Source organism: Danio rerio, chromosome 4 (assembly GCF_049306965.1).
Source record: "Danio rerio strain Tuebingen ecotype United States chromosome 4, GRCz12tu, whole genome shotgun sequence".
In the NCBI taxonomy this organism is placed as follows: Eukaryota; Metazoa; Chordata; class Actinopteri; order Cypriniformes; family Danionidae; genus Danio; species Danio rerio.
In genome coordinates this window covers 71945001-71966741 of record NC_133179.1, presented here as the reverse complement: position 1 = coordinate 71966741, position 21741 = coordinate 71945001, and the positions used below count along the sequence as shown (strand labels likewise).

General features: G+C 35.4%; 2 protein-coding genes and 2 long non-coding RNA genes across 10 annotated transcripts in view; 3 read left to right on the top strand and 1 right to left on the bottom strand.

Annotated features, from left to right (window-relative positions):
• nup50 (nucleoporin 50) overlaps positions 1 to 21741 on the bottom strand; it is a 161007-nt gene that overhangs the window by 44555 nt on the left and 94711 nt on the right. The window lies entirely within an intron of this gene.
• The window catches only part of phf21b (PHD finger protein 21B), a 107383-nt gene that overhangs the window by 4679 nt on the left and 80963 nt on the right, over positions 1 to 21741 (top strand). The gene's annotated exons all lie outside the window — the stretch shown is intronic.
• Positions 939 to 6789, top strand: LOC141381956 (uncharacterized). The gene is made up of 3 exons (XR_012402867.1): positions 939 to 976; positions 4329 to 6601; positions 6751 to 6789. It is a non-coding gene; the product is annotated as an uncharacterized lncRNA (long non-coding RNA).
• The window catches only part of LOC141381926 (uncharacterized), a 5981-nt gene continuing 965 nt past the window's right edge, over positions 16726 to 21741 (top strand). Inside the window, exons 1-3 of one of the 2 annotated variants that reach the window (XR_012402835.1) lie at positions 16726 to 18191; positions 18257 to 18932; positions 18998 to 20318. This is a non-coding gene — a long non-coding RNA (uncharacterized lncRNA). Of the gene's footprint in view, positions 18192 to 18256; positions 18933 to 18997 lie in introns of both variants that reach the window. The other variant, XR_012402834.1, reaches the window with a different exon arrangement.

Below are 21741 nucleotides of genomic sequence, written 5' to 3'. Positions count from 1 at the left end.
TTACAGCTGAAGCTAAGGCAGTCTTTTTAGCGCTGGAACACATTGAAAATGCTGAAGGAAACCATTTTTAAATTTTCTCTGATTCTAAATCTTGTCTACAGACGTTAAATTCTTTTAAACTGGAGCATCCCATTATTATTGACATTTTTATCAAAGTGAATGAATTACAGAGAAAGTTTTATAATATAGTCTTCTGCTGGATCCCAGGGCATACTGGACTACTTGGGAATGAACAAGCTGACAAAGCCGCCTAACAGGAAAGCTGAAGGAGTGCAAAATCCCACCTTCGGATCTTAAGCCACTAATAAAAGGATATATTCTCAACAAATGGCAATCAGAATGGGATCAGTGCCCAGAAAATAAACTTTTTGAAATTCAACCTGAAATTGGAAAAAAAAATCTAATTTATTTTTTTAAGTCAAGACACGATGAGATTGTATATAGAAGACACACGCGACTCACACATGAAGATTTACTCAAAGGAGAAGAACCCCCAAAATGCCTTTATTGCAACAGAAACCAAACAGTTAAACGTTCTCTTGTGGAATGCCCCATTTTTAATGTTATCAGACAACAATATTTATCTGGAGGGACTTTAAAGGAAATATTTTTAAACGTGAATCCATCTAAAGTTGTAGAAAGATTATCAAAAGGAAATCTTAAAAAACTGTTTTAGATTTTTATCTTATATATTATCATTATTATTTATATATTTTACCTTGTACATTATTTATTGCTGTTGATGACTTTCAATTGTTTTACTTGATCTATTTTCCTTTTGCCATGACATAGCCATAGACGCTGAAATGGCAATAAAATTAAAACTCTCTCTCTCTGCTCGTTATACATTTATTAACATATTTAAAATGTTTAAATTCTAGATTCACAGGCATAATTTTGCCACTATTTAAAACATGTGACTAACTTAACTTTTTAGGTTTTTTTAGTGGGGCCAGTGAAAATTTTGGCAGGGCAAGTAAAAATCTCAACCAATGGCCCGATCGGACCCGTATAAAAAATCCTTAGCGTTGAACCCTGGTTTCTGAAACTAATGAAGACAGCATGATTCATTTTAACTATTTAGCCTGACATGTTTACTGCTCCAAAATATTTGAAATCTTTCTCAAAATAAAAGCTACTGAGTTCAAAAGGGCACAAAAGGTTTTGTTTTTATCCAGGCATTTAAATATATATATATATATATATATATATATATATATATATATATATATATATATATATATATATATATATATATATAAATAAATAAACAAAACCTTTTTTTATATATATATTTATATATATATATAAAAACATTATATTAACATTATATTGAATTATCGGTTTATATTTTCCAGAACAACTAGTCACAGAGTTATGGGACCAGAAAAATATCAATCTGTAAGCATGTTTTATACTTTAAATGAGGGAAATAAACATGCGTTATGGATGTGACAAAAAAAAAGTCTGCGTGTTTAAAGTCTACGACACACTTTGTAGAAATTCTGTGAATTAAACTGCACAACATAAAAGAAACAATGATAATCAAAAGGATAAGAGTCGGCTCTCTATAAAACACCAATGATTGGGTTTATTTTATTTGATACTTTCACATTTCTTTGGTAAAAGTGTCGTTATGGATGTGACGGATGTGAAATTGCCACTTGTGTGACTTTGGTAAATCAAATATAATAGTTTGAAAACATTAACCGATGCATTTTTGAGTATTTTTAAATTACTGTAAATACTTGCTTACCCGAAAAAACCCAGAAACGGCTTCCGTATTTTGGTGAAAACTTAATATTTTTTTTTATGGCAAGGTTGACATTTGCACGGAATTTGCTCATATATCGGTTAATATATATATATATATACATATATATATATATATATATATATATATATATATATATATATATATATATATATATATAATTGAGAAAATAATTGTCATTTTTGAATTTAAAAGTATAGATATTCGCATACTCTGAATTCATGTTACATATAATAACATATGTATTATATATATATATGAAAAAATTATTTATATATATATATATATATATATATATATATATATATATATATATATATATATATATATATATATTAGAGCAGTAATCACAATACTGTGATTTTTTTATCCAAGGAGGATAAAATAGCGAAACCCTTTTGACGTTGTTTGTGTCGGCTTGTATTTCATGATACCGTAAAAATACAAAAAAATGCCTCTGTCGACATTTTCACACTATTTGATTCGATTTATTAAAGTCACACAAGTGGCGATTTCACATCTGTCACATCTGTAACGAAGCCTTTTCCTTATAAATGCAAAAATATATATAAAAATAAAAGATATATATATATATTTTATATATATGAAATCGATCGAAATTCATGCTCAATCTTGATTATCGAATCGAAAAAATGGCATTGTTGCAATCGAGAATCGAAACGCATCCGTGACTTTGGAATCGAAAATGTAATCGAATCGAGAATTTTGAGGATCGTGACACCCTTACATGTTACCATTCCCATAGTACTGTCGTGCTGTTTTTCCTTGATATTAGCTTGTCTATTAATGCTTTTAAAGCAGCAGACACCATCATCCCGCTCGTCTGCGCTTCCCTGTTTGTTTGTTTGTTATTGTGCGCCATTCCTGTCAACGTTGAGATCTGAAAATAAGGCATATGCACACCATAATAAGAGATTCCCCCGACCTTTCTTTTAAAAAAAAAATCCCCAAATTATTAATATGTTCAATATAAATAAACGGTTAAATGATCAGCGATATGTTTTATTATTATTATTTACAAAAGAAAAAATAAATAGTATACATTAGCCAAAAGTTTAGCTTATTAAAATTAATAGCTATTATAATCAAATAGAACCAAGCTATCAAGTCTCATTAGCCGTTTCTCCACTGTATAACTTACACGTTCTGATTAAAGAGCAACAAACGAATCTCTTATTTATTTAGATATTCGTTTGATTACGTTAAAATAACAGAGGTGTCACTTTAAAACACATCTAACATTATGATGAAAGTATTCGACTGCTTTTCTAACCATTTATGCTCATTTAGGACGAAATTTGTTGTGTTTGAAAAAAGTATATATATATATATATATATATATATATATATATATATATATACGGCTATCAGCCAATCAGATTCGAGAACCAGATAGTGTTGTTGTTTAAAAATAAATCAAATACATGAAAAGGCGACTACGCCACAGTTCCGACACCAAAGATCCAAAAAAAGTCAAATTTATTTACATAAAAGGCCGCTTATGGGCTTCTGTATTTCGTGATTCACATTTGTTTGCGTTTATTTACGGTCATGGGATGTTTATCTCCGCTCTGCCGACTTCAGATGTTGGAAATGTAGCCGTGCAGTTTAGCAGAGGGACTTTTAGCGAGCAATATATCGTGTAAGAAATGAAATATGGAGAATTAAGGTTGACTAACAGAAAAAGGGCGACACGGTGGCTCAATGGTGTTAGAAGGTCACTGGTTCGAGCCCTGGCTGGGTCTGTGTGGAGTTTAGGTGAACTGGATAAACTAAATAGTGCATGAGTGTGAATGTGAGTGTGTATGGGTGTTTCCCAGTGCTGGGTTGCTGCTGGAATTGCTTCATAAAACATATGCTGGAATAGTTGGCGGTTCATTCCGCTGATGAATAAACGGACTTAGCCGGAGGAACATGAACGAGTGAATGAATTAAATAATAAAACCGCGCTCAACCATAAGGAGGCCAGCCTGAGAGGCGCTCGGGACAGTAGACAGGATTGTTACTGGCCCGATTAGGCCAGGGCTGCTTTGTTGAATTTTTCTGCGACTACTTTACTGTCTTAGAACCAACAAACTCAGAAACAGTTTGCGCAATTAAGCCTTTCAATGCTACCTTCTCGATGTTGTCGTAAACGGCATTTTGCTTTTTGGTTCCTTTTGTCGGATCGGACATCGGACATGTTATATGGTAACAACCAGTACATTGAAGAGACGGCAACATGGCGGCAACATCATATTATGAGGCTTGAAGAAAACGTCTTTGAAGCAGACACTAACGTGGCTACAAAACGACAAAAACAAGTGACGTTTTAATAATTTAATAATAAATAAATAAATAATTTAGAACTGCAATAAAACACCTGCACATTTTCCATACTGCTCTTTTTGTTTGAGTTTTTCTTAATATACAGTTATTAAAAATGTTTAAATATTTAAATTCTAGAGTTATTTTTGACACATTATTTAAAATACGAGGCTAAGAAATAGCTATTAACGTTCTTTTTTGGTGAGGCCAGAAATTTTTTTGGAAGGGCAACTAAAAATCTGAACCACTGGCCCGATCAAGCCAGTAGAAAAAAAATCTTAGCGTTGAACCCAGCCTGATCTCATGAGAAAACGTAAGTATTTTACGTTTTGCCAGTTTAGTGGCTAATTCGCACAAATTCGTACGAGTTTAGTCGTACGAAAATGTACGATTTTTAAAAAGGAGGCGTGGCACCAAACCCCACCCCTAAACCCAACCGTCATTGGGTCATGAGCAAATCGTACGAATTAGATCGTACGAATTCATAGGAATTAGCCACTAAATCAAAAAGTCACGAATTGCCGTGAGATTGTGTGGTTGAACCCCGTAAAAGCAGCCTGGCATTTAAGTAGTCAGTAGTTTACCACACCAACACACGATATCATCACAACTATTAAAAACGTCAATAAAAGTCGCCTTTTGGAACTTTTCAACGATAAAAGTTGTTGGAGGAAAGATCGAAATCCCGAGATCGATGAATCCCAAAATACAGAACTGACGGAAATTTGATTAGATGCGAGCACGCTTATTTAGGCTAATCATTAGATTTGCGAGGATGTATTCTGCTCCTATAGCTAGCTAAACGTTCGATTTTTAATCATTTTGGTCCTCCATGCTAATACTAGAGGAATCGTCCATCGAAAGGCAGATGATCTGAGGAAGCAGACCTCCATGCTTTATTAGCAGAGAACATCAGAACTGAAGCCTTTGTAAGTATCTCGTGTCCCCCGCAGGGTACAACGTCTTTCATCCATATATAAGCATCTATCTCAGCTTGTGGGTTTTTTTTTAATAAACATTGCGCGAGAGGGTTTTGCATTGTTGTCTTCTTGCCGCTTGTTGCATCACTGATCCAGAAATGCTCATAAACTTGAGTCTCGAGCTTTGATTTTTCCTCTCCTCCACTCAGTTTCTGCGTCCTCCCGGGGGCTTACAGATCCTTCCCAAAATTATGCCCGTGTGTGTTCGCTTTGAAAAATGAATTGTATGGGTTTTTTCTCTTATTTTTTTTCAGGAGGAACAGATTAAGGTTTAGCTTCCTGCGAAGATGTTAATGCATCTGTTTGTTTATTTAGATCTCGCGAGCTACTCGCATTTCCATTTGATAAATGAAGAGTTCACTTTTTGTAGACCCAGAAGAAAGAAAAGCATTTTGTTGTCGCTTGACAACAGTTCAGCGGTGTGTGTGTGTAGAGGGATTTCTGTTACTCTGTTTACATGTAAAAGATTTAGAGTGCAACTGTAAGGGCAATTGCTCTTGCGTGACCAAAATAAAAGAAAAAAGATTGTGCGTATAAACTCACTTAAAACAGTTAATCGACACACACATGATCCACGGATTAATACATGGTTATTCACTTGTAAATGAATCCTAAATTTGTAACGATCACAGAGAGATCGCCTCTCGCGTCATTCAAATCACATGTATGAAAGCTCATTTAGGCTGTAAAATATAATGAGGACTGAAGAAGTTGGAGTGGGTTATTCAGGATGTGGTGGGTTTCTTAGGTTATTAAAGGTGTTTTCTGACACTACTTGTTTAGCCTGGATTAATGCATTCAGTGTAAGCTGCAAGATCGATCATTAAAAGATCAGGATCTCAACACCCACGCAACATCAATTATAAATGATGCTTATAAATCCTTCGAATTGCTGCATTCAAATCTGAAAACACAAAAATCAAGAAAGAGATTCGGCCTTTAGTTTATAAACCATTAAATAACACAGACGTACTGGGAGAAGAGTTTATAGTTTAGATAAATAAAATAGTTTAGATAAGTAGCTATTCTGCTTTGCTAATGTGTCGTGACATGATCACAAGTGACTCGTAAAGGGAATGGTTGAGGAGACCATGAGTTTGAGGAGATCATGAGTTTGATGCATGTTATGCCTTATTCAGACAATAAGAACAACGATTTTCTTATATAATAATAAGAAGAACCCCTTTTCCCTTCCTTAAAATAACAAAAGTAGATTCCGACACATCTTAAATAAAAAGTTTAGGTTCGGCTTAGACTGGACTTGTTAAAATAGAGCTCAGTTTGTTTGCCTTTTGCCTCACAGTCTTGCTTAGAAAAATAACATGTCTATTTATTGGCCCATACATCAGCTATCAGCCTCCAAACATAAAGAGTTATCGGTAATATCGGTATTAATAATGGGTATTAGATAAAATGTTCATATCGGTGCATCCCAAGTTCAAGAATAATCAAAGTCTGTGTTTTGCAGCGTGGTGAGAAAATACTTCAGCTAGCATCATAAAAAAACGTAAAACATAAGGTTATTGCTAATATCGGTATTGATTATCGGTTATCTGTATTAGCCAAAATGTTCATATCGGTGCATCCCAAGATCAAGAATAATCAAAGTCTGTGTTTTGCAGCAAGGTGAGAGAATTCTTCAGCTAGCATCATAAAAACATAAAACAGAGTTATCGCTAATATCGGTATCGATTATCGGTATTAGTCAAAATGTTCACATCAGTGCATCGCAAGCTCAAAAATAATCAAAGTCTGTGTTTTGCAGTGTGGTGAGAGAACTCCTCTGCTAGCATCATAAAAAATGTAAAACATGGAGATATTGCTAATAGCGGTATTGATTATCGGTTATCAGTATTAGCCAAAATGTTCATATCGGTGCAACGCAAGTTTAAGAATAATCAAAGTCTGTTTTGCAGAGTGATGAGAAAATACTTCAGCTAGCATCATAAAAAAACGTAGAACATAAGGTTATCGATAATAGCGCTATTAATTATCGGTTATCGGTATTAGCCAAAATGTTCATATCGGTGCATTGCAAGTTTAAGAATAATCAAAGTCTGTGGTTTGCAGCGCGGTGAGAAAATACTTCAGCTAGCATCATAAAAATACCTAAAACATAGTTATTGCTAATATCAGTATCGATTATCGGTTATCAGTATTAGCCAAAATGTTCATATCGGTGCAATGCAAGTTCAAGAATATTCAAAGTCTGTTTTGCAGCGTGATGAGAAAATACTTCAGCTAGCATAAAAAAACGTAAAACATAGAGATATTGCTAATAGCGGTATTAATTGGCAGGCACTTTTTTCCAGGGGTTTCAGTACAGCGTAACCGCTATTGCGTCATCGAGTGGGCGTGGCCTATATGTGAATTTGCATAGGTCACGGATCATGCGCAGATTGTAAAAACAGCCGTTTGATTCAGATACCTGTATGTAATCGCAGGGGTTTCGTGTCCAATGCCTTTTATATGCAGTACTTTAAAATAGCTGTCCTGATCGCAGGTGTTTCATGTGAAGTCAGTGTATGTTATATTAAACACATTAACTTAAGATACCTCTCAGATTACATTAATACTGTTATAACTTAAGATACCTGTCCCGATCCTACAGCTTTTGTGTCAAATCCTTTATATATCATATACAGGAACATCAGATACCTGTCCTGATCCCAGGGGTTTCATGTATGATCACTTTTATATACAGTAACATCAGATACCTGTCCTGATCCCAGTTGTTTTGTGTATGATGACTTTAAATAAAAATAGAAAATAAATATGAGTTATGTTAATTAACTAAGATCGAGAAAGATAAATTAACCACGGTTTATTACAGAAAATGTGGTATTTATTTGTTTAAACATGACTGAATACCATATTTTAAACTACAAAAACACGGTTAATCTTACCACAACCATTATTATTTGGTTTAAAATGGAAGTACAAAAGCCCAGAGACAGTAAAATGGAATAAAACGAAGTCAGCTGTTTTTGCTAATGAAATCTTTAAAATATAACATTATTAAAACAAAAAAATAACCTGTATGATTGTTTTTTTCCCCTCGTTATCCACCGCGGTAGGTTCTTTATCCATAATCATCCTGTTTGAAATGACCGTGCTAAAAAAGAACCTGTACTGCGCATGATCGGTGACCTCTCAGTATTGGGTTTTTTATTAAGGGGGCGTTTCCCAAACACCGACCGAGCCACGCCCATTTTACATCGTGGTAATGAAACCCCTAGAATTTAGTGCATGCCGGTATTGATTATCGGTTATCAGTATTAGCCAAAATGTTCATATCGGTGCATTGCAAGTTTAAGAATAATCAAAGTCTGTTTTGCAGCGCGGTGAGAAAATACTTCAGCTAGCATCATAAAAAACCATAAAACATAAGGTTATCGCTAATATTGGTATTGATTATCGGTTTTAGCCAAAATGTTCATATCGGTGCATCCCAAGATCAAGAATAATCAAAGTCTGTGTTTTGCAGCAAGGTGAGAGAATTCTTCAGCTAGCATCATAAAAACATAAAACAGAGTTATCGCTAATATCGGTATCGATTATCGGTATTAGTCAAAATGTTCACATCGGTGCATCGCAAGCTCAAAAATAATCAAAGTCTGTGTTTTGCAGTGTGGTGAGAGAACTCCTCTGCTAGCATCATAAAACATGTAAAACATAGAGATATTGCTAATAGCGGTATTGATTATCGGTTATCGGTATTAGTCAAAATTTTCATATCGGTGCATTGCAAGTTTAAGAATAATCAAAGTCTGTGGTTTGCAGCGTGGTGAGAAAATACTTCAGCTAGCAGCATAAAAAAACGGAAAACATAGTTATCGCTAATTCAGTATCAATTATCGGTTATCAGTATTAGCCAAAATGTTCATATCGGTGCATCGCAAGTTCAAGAATATTCAGAGTCTGTTTTGCAGCGTGGTGAGAAAATATTTTAGCTAGCATAACAAAAACATAAAACAGAGATATTGCTAATTGCGGTATTGATTATCGGTTATCAGTATTAGCCAAAATGTTCATATCGGTGCAACGCAAGTTTAAGAATAATCAAAGTCTGTTTTGCAGCGTGATGAGAAAATACTTCAGCTAGCATCATAAGAACCGTAAAAAACAGAGTTATCGCTAATAAAGGTAACGGTTATCAGTATTTGCCAAAATGTTCATATTGGTGCATCCCAAGTTCAAGAATAGTCAAAGTCTGTTTTGCAGCTTGGTGAGAGAATTCTTCAGCTAGCATCATAAAAAAACGTAAACCATAGCATTATCGTTAAAATCGATTATCGGTATTAGCAAAAATGTTCATATCGGTGCATCCCAATATTATCACAGCTACTTAAACGCATCGACAATTTCCTCATTTAAAATAAAACCCCAGATCGATATTGAGCAACAAGTTCATCCATATTTGATCACACAAACAGGTCTTATCCAGCGCTAACACAGTCTGAAATTAAATTTGACCTACAAAAATAGTCTTACACCGACTCGATTTTGGTGCGTTAGATTAAAAAAGACATGTAGTAACATTTCAAAGCTGCTTTAACACAAGCACATGAAGATGACGGATGGCCAGCGGAAGCTTAATTCGAGTGAATCTAATTGATTTGTTGCGTTTTTTAGCCTGTCTTTGTGTCTCGTAGCAACACCGTCTGCGGTAAATCATTCATCTGGTTATTTCTGTTGATGCGTTTGCCCTCTATTATCGCCAAACGCTTATGCGACGTCATGTAAGTGATTCATGTCAGCGGTGAAACATTAGGGCTGACCAAAGTCCACTCGGAAATAGCGCTGCTTAAATACGGCTGTTAATAATGCGGACGGTAACGTAAATTGCTGTTTAACAGTAGAGTAAACGCCTGCATGCGTGTAGATGTACTATATTACCCACTGGTGACCTATCAAAGCACCGCTCCGTCACCTCTGTGACACTAGAGGCAGCATTGCAGGCGTGTAAAGATACAACTTCTCCTCATCAATCATTAACCAGCCCTTATGTATTTTAAGGGCACACTGTAAATTCTAACATGTTCAGTTTACTTAAAAAAAGTTTGGAAACCGATTGCCTTATTTTTGCAATATAAACTTACAAGGAAATCTTAAGTTAAGTTTAATTATTGCCTTGAAGTAAGAAAACTAAAACTTATAAAGTAAACTAACTGTTAAAAATTAAGTAAGTTTAATAGAAAATTCTAGTTAACATACTTGTCATTATTTAGTAATCTTACTTAGGGTTTTATAGTAAGATTACTTTAATAACTCTATTTAACTAATACTGTTCTACCATGTTCAGTTAACATCTTGGATGCTAGTAGTCTCAACATTGTTTTAATCCACCATTTTAAGTAATGTCAACTAAAGAAACTACGTGCAATCGGTTTCCACATTTTCTTCAATTAAACTGAACATAAAATATGTAGTTCAACCTACAAGTAATGACATTATACAGGTCTTAAATGTAAACATTTTATTTGACAAAATTAGCAGAATTTCACAATACACTTGTGATATTTTAGTATCACAATACACTTGTACACAATTAAGTTTTGTAAAAACCTGTTGTAAAGTGCTGTAATATACTGTAAACAGCAATACAGACAAAAAATATAATAAACATGTTCAACCCTAAAACACAAGTTTTCGAAAAGGTTTGAAAATCTATCAAAAAAACTTTAAATACTTGACACTTGGAAAAAAGATACTTGAATTAGTGTAATTAAACATGCCATTGCACCAGCACCTTAAACATGGCAGCATATAGACACTCACAGAGGAACAGATATTAAGCTTTAAAGCTAATTTGTTAGACTGTGTAGTTTAGATTTTCCTACAGAAAATATCACATTAGTGTGGTCAAAAGTATTGAGTTTGGTATCAATCAATACTGAAATATTAAAAATATCCATTTTCCACCAGCATTTGAGTGCTACTGAGCTCGTTCTTAAACACCATTGATTGGCCACTGTGTTCACATGCTCAACAGAAATGACTGTGATTGGCTGTGACTGTCATAGGTTTACCATTTTTCACTGAGTCCAAACAAAGTTACACAGACACTGAAGTGTTTCAAAGCCATGTCGATAGCTGATTTGTTTAGAAGCTAACATATAAGCTATCTGGTGATGAATCGACTGATCGACAGTGCTTTGAAGTTATCCAGTGTCTTTGTATCTTTGCACCTGGTGAACAGTGGTGAAGTGTGGTAAAAATAATAACCTTCAAAGCCAATCAGTCATATCTACTGAGCATGTGAACACAATGGCCAATCAGTTCTTGCAATGTTAGTGGGAAATGGATGGACTTTTTTTTTATTTATTTCAGTACCGATTGGTACCAAACTCAATACTTTTGACAACCCTATAAATCACAATACACTTTTTTGGTAAAAAAAAAAAAGTGTTTTAAACACCAAAATGCTGCAGTCCTAAATGTAACACTGCAAACAGCAACATGTTAAAAAGCAACACTTTGTAATTAAACATGCCATTATACCTGAACCTTTAAACATAAAGCACAGCAGTATATAGGCACTCGCCGAATAAAACACATTGAGCTTCCCTCCCAGCAAAAGCAACACACCTTGAACAAATTCAAATGCATTGCTCAAAGTCTTTGGGTAGTCCGAATTCAGTGTGTAAATCAAAGCAAAAAAAGAGACATACTGCATGTGGCAAAGTCCATAACCACTTTTCCTTCCAGTATAAAGGCCCACATTGCATCCATAATGAGGTTCTTTAGACATCTTCACACACGACAGTCAGCAGGCCAACATCTTCTGCACTGAAGTCCGACTCTACAATTACATCCTATGAATAGAGAAAGAAAAATAAGTAAAGTTTGATATTCTAAATGGCACTAATAAAGCCTGTAGTGGCCAGGAGACCAAAAGCAGAGGTGAAAAAAATACAATTCCTTGTGCTTAATTTAGTAACACTTTAGTAGGAACCAATTACCCTATTAACTAGTTGCTTATTAGCATGACTATTTGTGTTTATAGTACATTTTACATTCAAATGCTTCTTATAAGAAGGCCTTGCTATGGTGCTCCTTCTTCAATGTAGACCAACACGATGGATTTGCCTGTACTGCTTCTACTAGGCTTGTCATGATAGTGGAATTTATTACCAATCCATATAGTAATTTTAAAAACATCCATTTCCTGCTAACATTTGAGCATTGTTGAGTGTCATTTCTGTTAAGCATGTGAACAGAATGGCAAAACAGTGCTGTTTAAAAATGTGCTTAAAATGTTAGCAGGAAATTTGCTGCTTAAAATTGCAGCAGAGATTGGTACCAAATTCCAGTATCTTGAAAATGATACTATTCTAAAGGAACAATAAATTTTTTTAATTAAAGAAACACTAATGTAATAAAACAAACTGCAGTAAAAGTACTTTTAAAACATTTTCAAGAAATTAAATGCAAATGTGTGAGAGACCAATTGGTGCTACATAATCAATATAAATATTTTGTAGGGAAAACTTAATAAATTGGGAACCGATTCATGAATGCATTTGGTTTTGCTAGATTAAAGCAGTGAGTCAAGTTTGCATTATTTAGCACACTTTTTAAAAATGTATTAATAACTATTTTTTAATAAGAAAATTGATGTTTTAGTATGGCTTTTAGAACAAGGGTGCAGCCATCTACAATCCCACAGCAGGTGACTTCACAGGGTTGGTTATAATACGGAGCATCTTTGACTTTGTGGCTTTTAACACTATCTTTTTACATCTTAATCCAGCAGGTTCTTTCAACTGAAATTATATTTCTCTCAACATATTACATAGGTATTACACTTATTAAGATTTTTTTTTCAAGCTAATGTTCCTCCTTTTCAAAACAAGTGCGTTTAAAAATTAAAGAAATGCATTCATTACTTCACTGGCCTATGAAGCTAACTGACCCTGTGACGGCACAAGCTGCTGTATTTGCAACATAGCAATGCTCTTGCTCCAAAGGCCATAATATAACATCACCCTTACTTTATAATACTTACATTAAATGCATTTGTTTTATTTTTATAAAATTGAAAATTTTTATTAATAAGTGAAGAAAACTGGAATGACTGCTTCATTTCCAGTCTAAGAAAGCAGAAACAATAATACTACTTACAAAACACATCCTGAAAATATCTTTAGACTCATCCCTCTAAAGGACTGAAAGACCCCGGAGAACTGCTGCCAGATGACCTTGAAAAAGTAAAGACAGGTAGACATGCATTATAGCCCAATGAAAACATCAAATGCAATTTATTGCAATCAAATGCAAATTATGATTCAAAGATGATGTCACAAAAATACCTTTGAATTAACATGTTGAAAATTTTTTCTAGTTTTCTTCTGCAATTTTCTCCTGTTTTTTTTTTTTTACTTCAATCAAACGAGCAGTGTGTGTCCAATGCAGCGTAGAACTTGGATCTCACATTTCTTCCTGATATTCGATTGAATTCTGCAAAGATCCAATCAAAACATTATTAGTCATTAATAACATTCAAAAACACAAATTCACAAAATCACACAAAGTTTTGAAAAGAAAACAAACCTTCTGCAGCACTTGCATCAGCTGGTGTTTCCTCTATGACTTCCTTCTGGATGTCACTGTTGTGCACAAAAACATAAAGTGTTATTGACATGGCTAAGCGAAATTCTAAAACAAAAAACAGAAATCAGAAACACATGCAGTAATACAATGCAATGCCATTTAGCAACAGATGTTACACTTTAACATGACATAGTTAAATGTTCTTGAATAATAAAAGCTGCCAAATACTCCCGGCGCCTGTCATCAAAAGCATGAGCTATACTTGTCACCAAACAGTAATAAACACAACCCCCGATTAAATATAATCATGGCATTGTTGCTGGTGTGCCTTACTTTTATGCGCATTAAAAGTGGAATAAATATTTGTCTCAATTGATGTCTTTAAAAGGACACTGAACTTTCTGACTAGGGTTGCACGGTTTACCGGTACTATGGTAGTATCGTGATACTATGGCTCCAAGATACTGGCGGTGCCACTGTAGTTTGTAAACGGTAGTATTGTCATTAACAGTCTGCCTACAATACATAATGCTGCATGTGAAAAAGTCACTAAAATACTTACACGATTCAGCAACAATAGATCATTGTATTTTAATAGTCTATGGAGCCTTCTAAGGTTGTAAAACTGTAGAATTTGCGCCTTTTATAGTAGCCTATTGCATATTTTGTGATGGTTCATTTTGAATCGGAATTCGTTTATTTCTGTTCCTGTCAATATGATATAATAGCTACAACAACCGTGACAATCTATTAAAAAGAATGACTCATAAAGTGAAATTTTGAATTACTTTGGATTCTTATCCGATAATAAGTGTGAAAAAAGTATGATAGATGAAAAACCCAAAATAGCAACAGGAAACAATTTTTGACCACTTCATATAGCCTAGGTTTGTTGGAAAAATGCTCTTTTCTTTATGTATCTTTATTTTAATGTATTTTTTTTGCTGGAATGAATACATTTTAGGTGAAGAGATGTGCAAATACTTTTTTCAACAATAAGGGAATTATTTAAATTCAAGTAGGCCTATAATAACATATACAATGTATTATTTCTGACATTTTTCGTTATTTCATGGATTTAAGTTATGAATTACAGTATTGCAATACTACTTGGTATCACCATACTTCAGCTGGTATAGTATTGTAACATAAATTAATGGTATCACAACACAACAACCCTATTTCTAACTAGTCCTCAGATGATTATTCAAATGGACAAAATATTCGGACTATTCTTGATCATGCAGTTCTTTGCTGAGAATTTTGTTAAATGTACTTTTAATGCATTAAACGATTTAAAATTACCCTGACACTCAGTATGGAGACAAGGTAACGTTAATAGAACAATTCATGAATATGTTCTATGGCTTGTGCGGTATTGTTCAAAAAGTTTTCTTTGATGTGTAAGTGCAAAACTTACATTTCCACTGCATATCAGCTCACAAACTGGTAGTCTGAAATAAAAAATAAATAAAGGGTATAATGATATTACAAACCAAATATGCCACTCACAATACTCTAATGGTGTGCTACATTTTAAACAACCTTGTAATTGTTCAAATTTATTTGCCCTAAATTGTTAAAAATTAGTGAAACCTTCTTTAAAAATGCAAACTAACAGGTTTGGCAAAGATTGTTTCTTTACAGAAAGTTTGCTTATAACAAAGGCTTATTGATGCCTTTGTGTGATATTGAGCAAACAAATGGATGTTTCTGTGCTTGGTTGTACGAGTTATACCACTTCATCATTAACGTTATCCATCACACATATTCAGTCGCGTCTGGTCAGATTTATTTGTCATTACAGCAATACAAAACACTCAATAACGTAACGGCAACACTGGAATAAACCTTCAAAACGGCACAAAGAAAAGACAAATAGCATATAAAACAAATAAATGAGTTAATTAAATATCTCTCGCATTTTCATAAGTTTAACTTTAAGTTTCATAGGGATTGTTAGCATAAGCACACTTTAGCATCATGTGTAAATATGTATCTGCCTCATACAGTGACACGAATCGTAATCGCATCGAAATCCTAAATTACCTACGACACTCACGGGTCTATTTTGAGCTGAAACTGCTTTATAATGTTCTAAAAGCCTCGGCGGGGTTAAAACTGCTGCTGTCCCGGCGATCATGGAGAAAAAAACGACTGGTCTGGTCATGAGCCGCTCGCTGACGCCGGACCGAATCACAGCTGATCTCCTCACCTGCTTCCTGCAGGTGATCTCATAAAAGTAAATCTTAAAAAAAAAAAACACGCATATTTTCGTCACAACAAGCGCCACTAAAGTTCAGCGATAACTAACGTTACTGTATTTGTAATGCGGATAAATAGGTTTCGTTTTCTTTTTTAAAAATGTAGACCTACAGCTATGTGTTAACTTTACATCTATTTGAACGGATCATTGCGCGCGCTCTTGCTCTCTCAGTGCATCATTTAAAATGGCGCGGCCCGCTCTTTTAGAGCATAACGCCCACTTTACAAATTACTACTAACTTTACAAATTATTAATAGTTATTAAAAAGGACTAAGCAGCTAAAAATAGCTTATCTAGTAAAGTAGACAGTATTGCAAATAACGTGCAGTGGTCAAAACGTTTAGTCACAACATCATGGGCTATTAATTAGTTCACAAAACAGCAAACAATTTCACAAAGTGCAGGAAATAAACAGATTACTGATACTATACAAATAAAATCAAAGTAGTTATTAAAACGAAAAGTTTACCTTGATTTACAGCAGTATATCTTCTCAATATGAAATCCTGTCCTTCAATGGCGGTGCTGGGTGGCGGTTGGTTGTGACTCGGGATGGGGGATGGGAAATCACCACCCAGTACGCATGCGTAACAGCATGGCTTAGCCCTTATAAGCAATTTTACTCAAATTACATTAGTTATGGGAACTTTATACCTTACTATGTCAGCAACACTAATGCATTTCTAGTAAACTCAACAATTAGCTTAAAATTAAGTAAACACACTAGAATTTTGATAGTAAGGAATACTATTCGCATTTACAGTGCACTTCAATAATGCATCCACTACTGATGGCCTAGAAGAGCATTCAGATTAGAACATGAGAGGTGAGAGAAGCGTCCAACAATACACACACCCCCCAAATAAACTTTTGACATCGACCTCTATTCAGCATCAATGAAATAATTGGCTACTTTTTAAAAATGAGCTGAAACGACAGAAATATTTAGAGTTTTCTTGCAAGAACTCAGTTGTTTTATTTTTGATCCACTTAAATTCAGAATGAGAGTTTGGTTCCTATCCATATTGACCTAGAAAGGGTCTGTATTAGTACACAAGGGAACTACAGAAGGGTCAAGCTTTAAACATTCAAATTATCGAAAATCTTTGGTTGTTTATGAGCGAGATGCTAACGGTCTAATCTGTTTCCATGTTCTATGCTAAGCTAAGCTAAGCTAAAAGTGCTTCTGCCAGACAAGGGAACTACAGAAGGGTCAAGCTTTAAATATTAAAATTAGTGAAAATCTTTGGTTATTTATGAGCGAGATGCTAACGGTCTAATCCGATTCAATTATCTATGCTATGCTAAGCTAAGCTAGAAGTGCTCCTGTCAGACAAGGGAACTACAGAAAGGTCAAGCTTTAAACATTAAAATTATCAAAGAATTTTGGTTATTTATGAGCAAGAGGCTAACGGTCTAATCCGTTTCTATAGTCTATGCTAAGCTAAGCTAAAAGTGGTCCTGTCAGACAAGGGAACTATAGAAGGGTCAAGCTTCAAATATTAAAATTAGAGAAAATCTTTGGTTATTTATGAGTGAGATGCTAACGGTCTAATCCATTTCAATGATCTATGCTAAGCTAAGCTAAAAGTGCTCCTGTCAGACAAGGTAACTACAGAAGGGTCAAGCTTTAAACATTAAAATTATTGATAATCTTTGGTTTATTATGAGCGAGATGCTAACGGTCTAATCCGATTCAATGATCTATGCTAAGCTAAGCTAAGCTAAAAGTGCTTTTGTCAGACAAGCTAACTACAGAAGGGTCAAGCTTTAAACATTAAAATATGGAAGATTTTTGGTTGTTTATGAGCGAGATGCTAACGGTCTAATCCGTTTCCATGTTCTATGCTAAGCTAAGCTAGAAGTGCTCCTGTCAATCAAGGGAACTACAGAAGGGTCAAGCTTTAAATATTAAAATTAGTGAAAATCTTTGGTTATTTATGAGTGAGATGCTAACGGTCTAATCAGATTCAATGATCTATGCTAAGCTAAGCTAAAAGTGCTCCTGTCAGACAAGGGAACTATAGAAGGTTCAAGTTTTAAACATTAAAATTATTGAAAATCTTTGGTTAATCATCAGCAAGATGCTAACGGTCTAATCAGATTCAATGATCTATGCTAAGTTAAGCTAAAAGTGATCGTGTCAGACAAGTTAACTACAGAAGGGTCAAGCTTTAAACATTAAAATGATCAAAAATCTTTGGTTATTTATGAGCAAGATGCTAACGGTCTAATCCATTTCAATGATCTATGCTAAGCTAAGCTAAAAGTGCTCCTGTCAGACAAGGTAACTACAGAAATCCGTTTCTATAGTCTATGCTAAGCTAAGCTAAAAGTGCTCCTGTCAGACAGGGTAACTACAGAAGGGTCAAGCTTTAAATATTAAAATTAGTGAAAACCTTTGGTTATTTATGAGCGAGATGCTAACGGTCTAATCCGTTTCTATGATCTATGCTAAGCTAAGCTAAAAGTGCTCCTGTCAGACAAGATAACTACAGAAGGGTCAACCTTTAAACATTAAAATTATCAATGAATTTTGGTTATTTATGAGTAAGAGGCTAACGGTCTAATCCGATTCAATGATCTATGCTAAGCTAAGCTAGAAGTGCTCCTGTCAGACAAGGGAACTATAGAAGGGTCAAGCTTTAAACATTAAAATTAGTGAAAATCTTTGGTTATTTATGAGCGAGATGCTAACGGTCTAATCCGATTCAATGATCTATGCTAAGCTAAGCTAAAAGTGATCCTTTCAGACAATGTAACTACAGAAAGGTCAACCTTTAAATATTAAAATTAGTGAAAATCTTTAGTAATTTATGAGCGAGATGCTAACGGTCTAATCTGATTCAATGATCTATGCTAAGCTAAGCTAAAAGTGATCGTGTCAGACAAGTTAACTACAGAAGGGTCAAGCTTTAAACATTAAAATGATCAAAAATCTTTGGTTATTTATGAGCAAGATGCTAACGGTCTAATCCATTTCAATGATCTATGCTAAGCTAAGCTAAAAGTGCTCCTGTTAGACAAGGTAACTACAGAAATCCGTTTCTATAGTCTATGCTAAGCTAAGCTAAAAGTGCTCCTGTCAGACAGGGTAACTACAGAAGGGTCAAGCTTTAAATATTAAAATTTGTGAAAATCTTTGGTTATTTATGAGCGAGATGCTAACGGTCTAATCCGTTTCACTGATCTATGCTAAGCTAAGCTAAAAGTGCTTCTGTAAGACAAGGGAACTATAGAAGGGTCAAGCTGTAAACATTAAAATTATTGAAAATCTTTGGTTAATCATCAGCGAGATGCTAACGGTCTAATCCGATTCAAAGATCCATGCTAAGCTAAGCTAAGCTTAAAGTGCTCCTGTCAGACAGGGTAACTACAGAAGGGTCAAGCCTTAAACATTAAAATTAGTGAAAATCTTTGGTTATTTATGAGCGAGATGCTAACGGTCTAATCCGATTCAATGATCTATGCTAAGCTAAGCTAAGCTAGAAGTGCTCCTGTAAGACAAGGTAACTACAGAAGGGTCAAGCTTTAAACATTAAAATGCCAGCAGGCCTGGAAATGGATTCAAAAATGGTAAAACTACACAGTTTAACTCCAGGGAAGCTGTAAAATAAGACTGCTTTTTAAAAAATAGTCTTCCTTTAACCAGGGGTCAGACTTTTACAGCTTTTTTTGGGCAGCCATTTTGTACAGTGTGAGAGATTGTGCGTACTGTATTGTTAGCAAGCGTTCAACCTGCTGCACTTTAGACTATGGCAGGCACACGGGTGCCAAAAGCTGGCAATGAGCCAATACTTTAGCCCAATGGCTACATTATTATGGTAGCCTGCATTGCGTAGATAAGCTCCAAATGCTATCGGTTCTGTCTCGACGCCGGAGAGTTTGAGATGACTCTAGAGCTGTGCGTTGCCGTTCATAAACCGCTCCAGCTAACGACGGCAGAGGAAAACAGACGGTTTCAAAAGCACAGTTATATTGTTGCCTACTAGAGTTGATGCTGGTCATGCGTTATCATGGTAGCGACAAGTCGTTTGCGTGTTAAATGTTGATATTCAGTTGAAACTTCTGCCTATAATGCCTACATTAACCATAATCAGTGAATGTCTCTGTGCGTCCGACATCAGTTAGTACCGAGCAGTGCGCTCTCAGACTGTGTGTCCACCAAATGTGTGAAAATGGCCTGTTGTGCAGGGTTTTTTTTAACAATTCAGTTTATAATATGATGATTTTGCTCATAATAAAAGTCCAGCAATGTGCGAAATGAACTTAGTAAATGTTCATATTTTGATTTAGATTGTTGTTCATCTAGTGTGGGATGGTAGTATACTAGGGATGTAACGGTATCAGAATTTCACGGTACGGTAATACCTCGGTATGAATGTCACGGTACGGTATTTATTGAATCATTTACAGGAAAAAACAAAACTTATGAAAATACTCCAAAAAAGTGCCAAAAGTGTCAATGACATACAAATTAGCCATCTATCTGTAAGAAACAGGAACTTCAATTTTAATAACAAAAAAATATTAAACCATGTAAAAAAATAAAGTTTCAATTTAGTATTGTTGAAAACTCATCACATTTAACATTTAATCACTCACTCACTTAGATAGAGATGGGTTTAAAGGAAAATTATCATATAAATATAATCTGGTAAAAGCTGGTATCTCTGGGCATTTACAATGTCCCCTGCAACAGAAAAAAACCCTCTCATTTGGGACTGAGGTTTCTGGGACAAGAGAGATATGACTTGGCCCAGGTTGACAGCAGTGGGTAACGTTGTGCATTGTCTTTCCCCCACTTGAGAGGACAAACCATGAGTGAGATAGAGGTCTCATGTCTGCATCAATCTGAACAGTGTGCTGACAACACCGCTATTCAGTACGCGCGCGACAACACAGCTGATAAGAACTCGCGCGACAACACCGCTATTCAGTACGCGCGCGACAACACAGCTGATAAGAACTCGCGCGACAACACCGCTATTCAGTACGCGCGCGACAACACAGCTGATAAGAACTCGCGCGACAACACCGCTATTCAGTACGCGCGCGACAACACAGCTGATAAGAACTCGCGCGACAACACCGCTATTCAGTACACGCGCGACAACACAGCTGATAAGAACTCGCGCGACAACACCGCTATTCAGTACGCGCGACAACACAGCTGATAAGAACTCACGCGACAACACCACTATTCAGTACGCGCGCGGCGACAACACCCGCTTTAGAGTTTTCCAGTTCTTTTTAATCCCCGCTTCTAGCAGCACACTCCATTTCCGCATTACTGGATCTGTAGCGACAACAGACCGCAAGGGATGATGGTCAAGCCTGGGCTGATGGGAATTGTAGTTTTCGCTACCTCCCTTTCGCTTCATTCGCCTGAGCAAATTTTCTCAGAAGACCTATAGTTTTACCGAGTCATGCGACTTCGGTAATATCGAAAAAAATTAATATTGCGGTATGACGGTATTTACAATACCGTTAAATCCCTATAGTATACTATGCTGTCGTTAAAAACGCTGGGTTCCACATAGTTGGTTTGTGTTGGGGCAACACATTTGGGCTTATTCAGGTATTTTCTCCCTGCCGCCGGCCACTAAATGTGATTATTTTTGTTATAAAATAGATTAGGGATGCTCATTTGGGTTAATTTTGCCAACCGACGACTGCGGCTCGGCCAATCGTGTGATATCGGTGTCATCATCGCAGCTCCAGCAGTCGCTCTTTAGATGCTGCAACGGGTGAATCAGTCATCTGATCTCGGAACGCTGTCGCCGTACTCTGATGCTGCGTTCACACCAGATGCGGCACGCGCGTCAAGCGCGAGT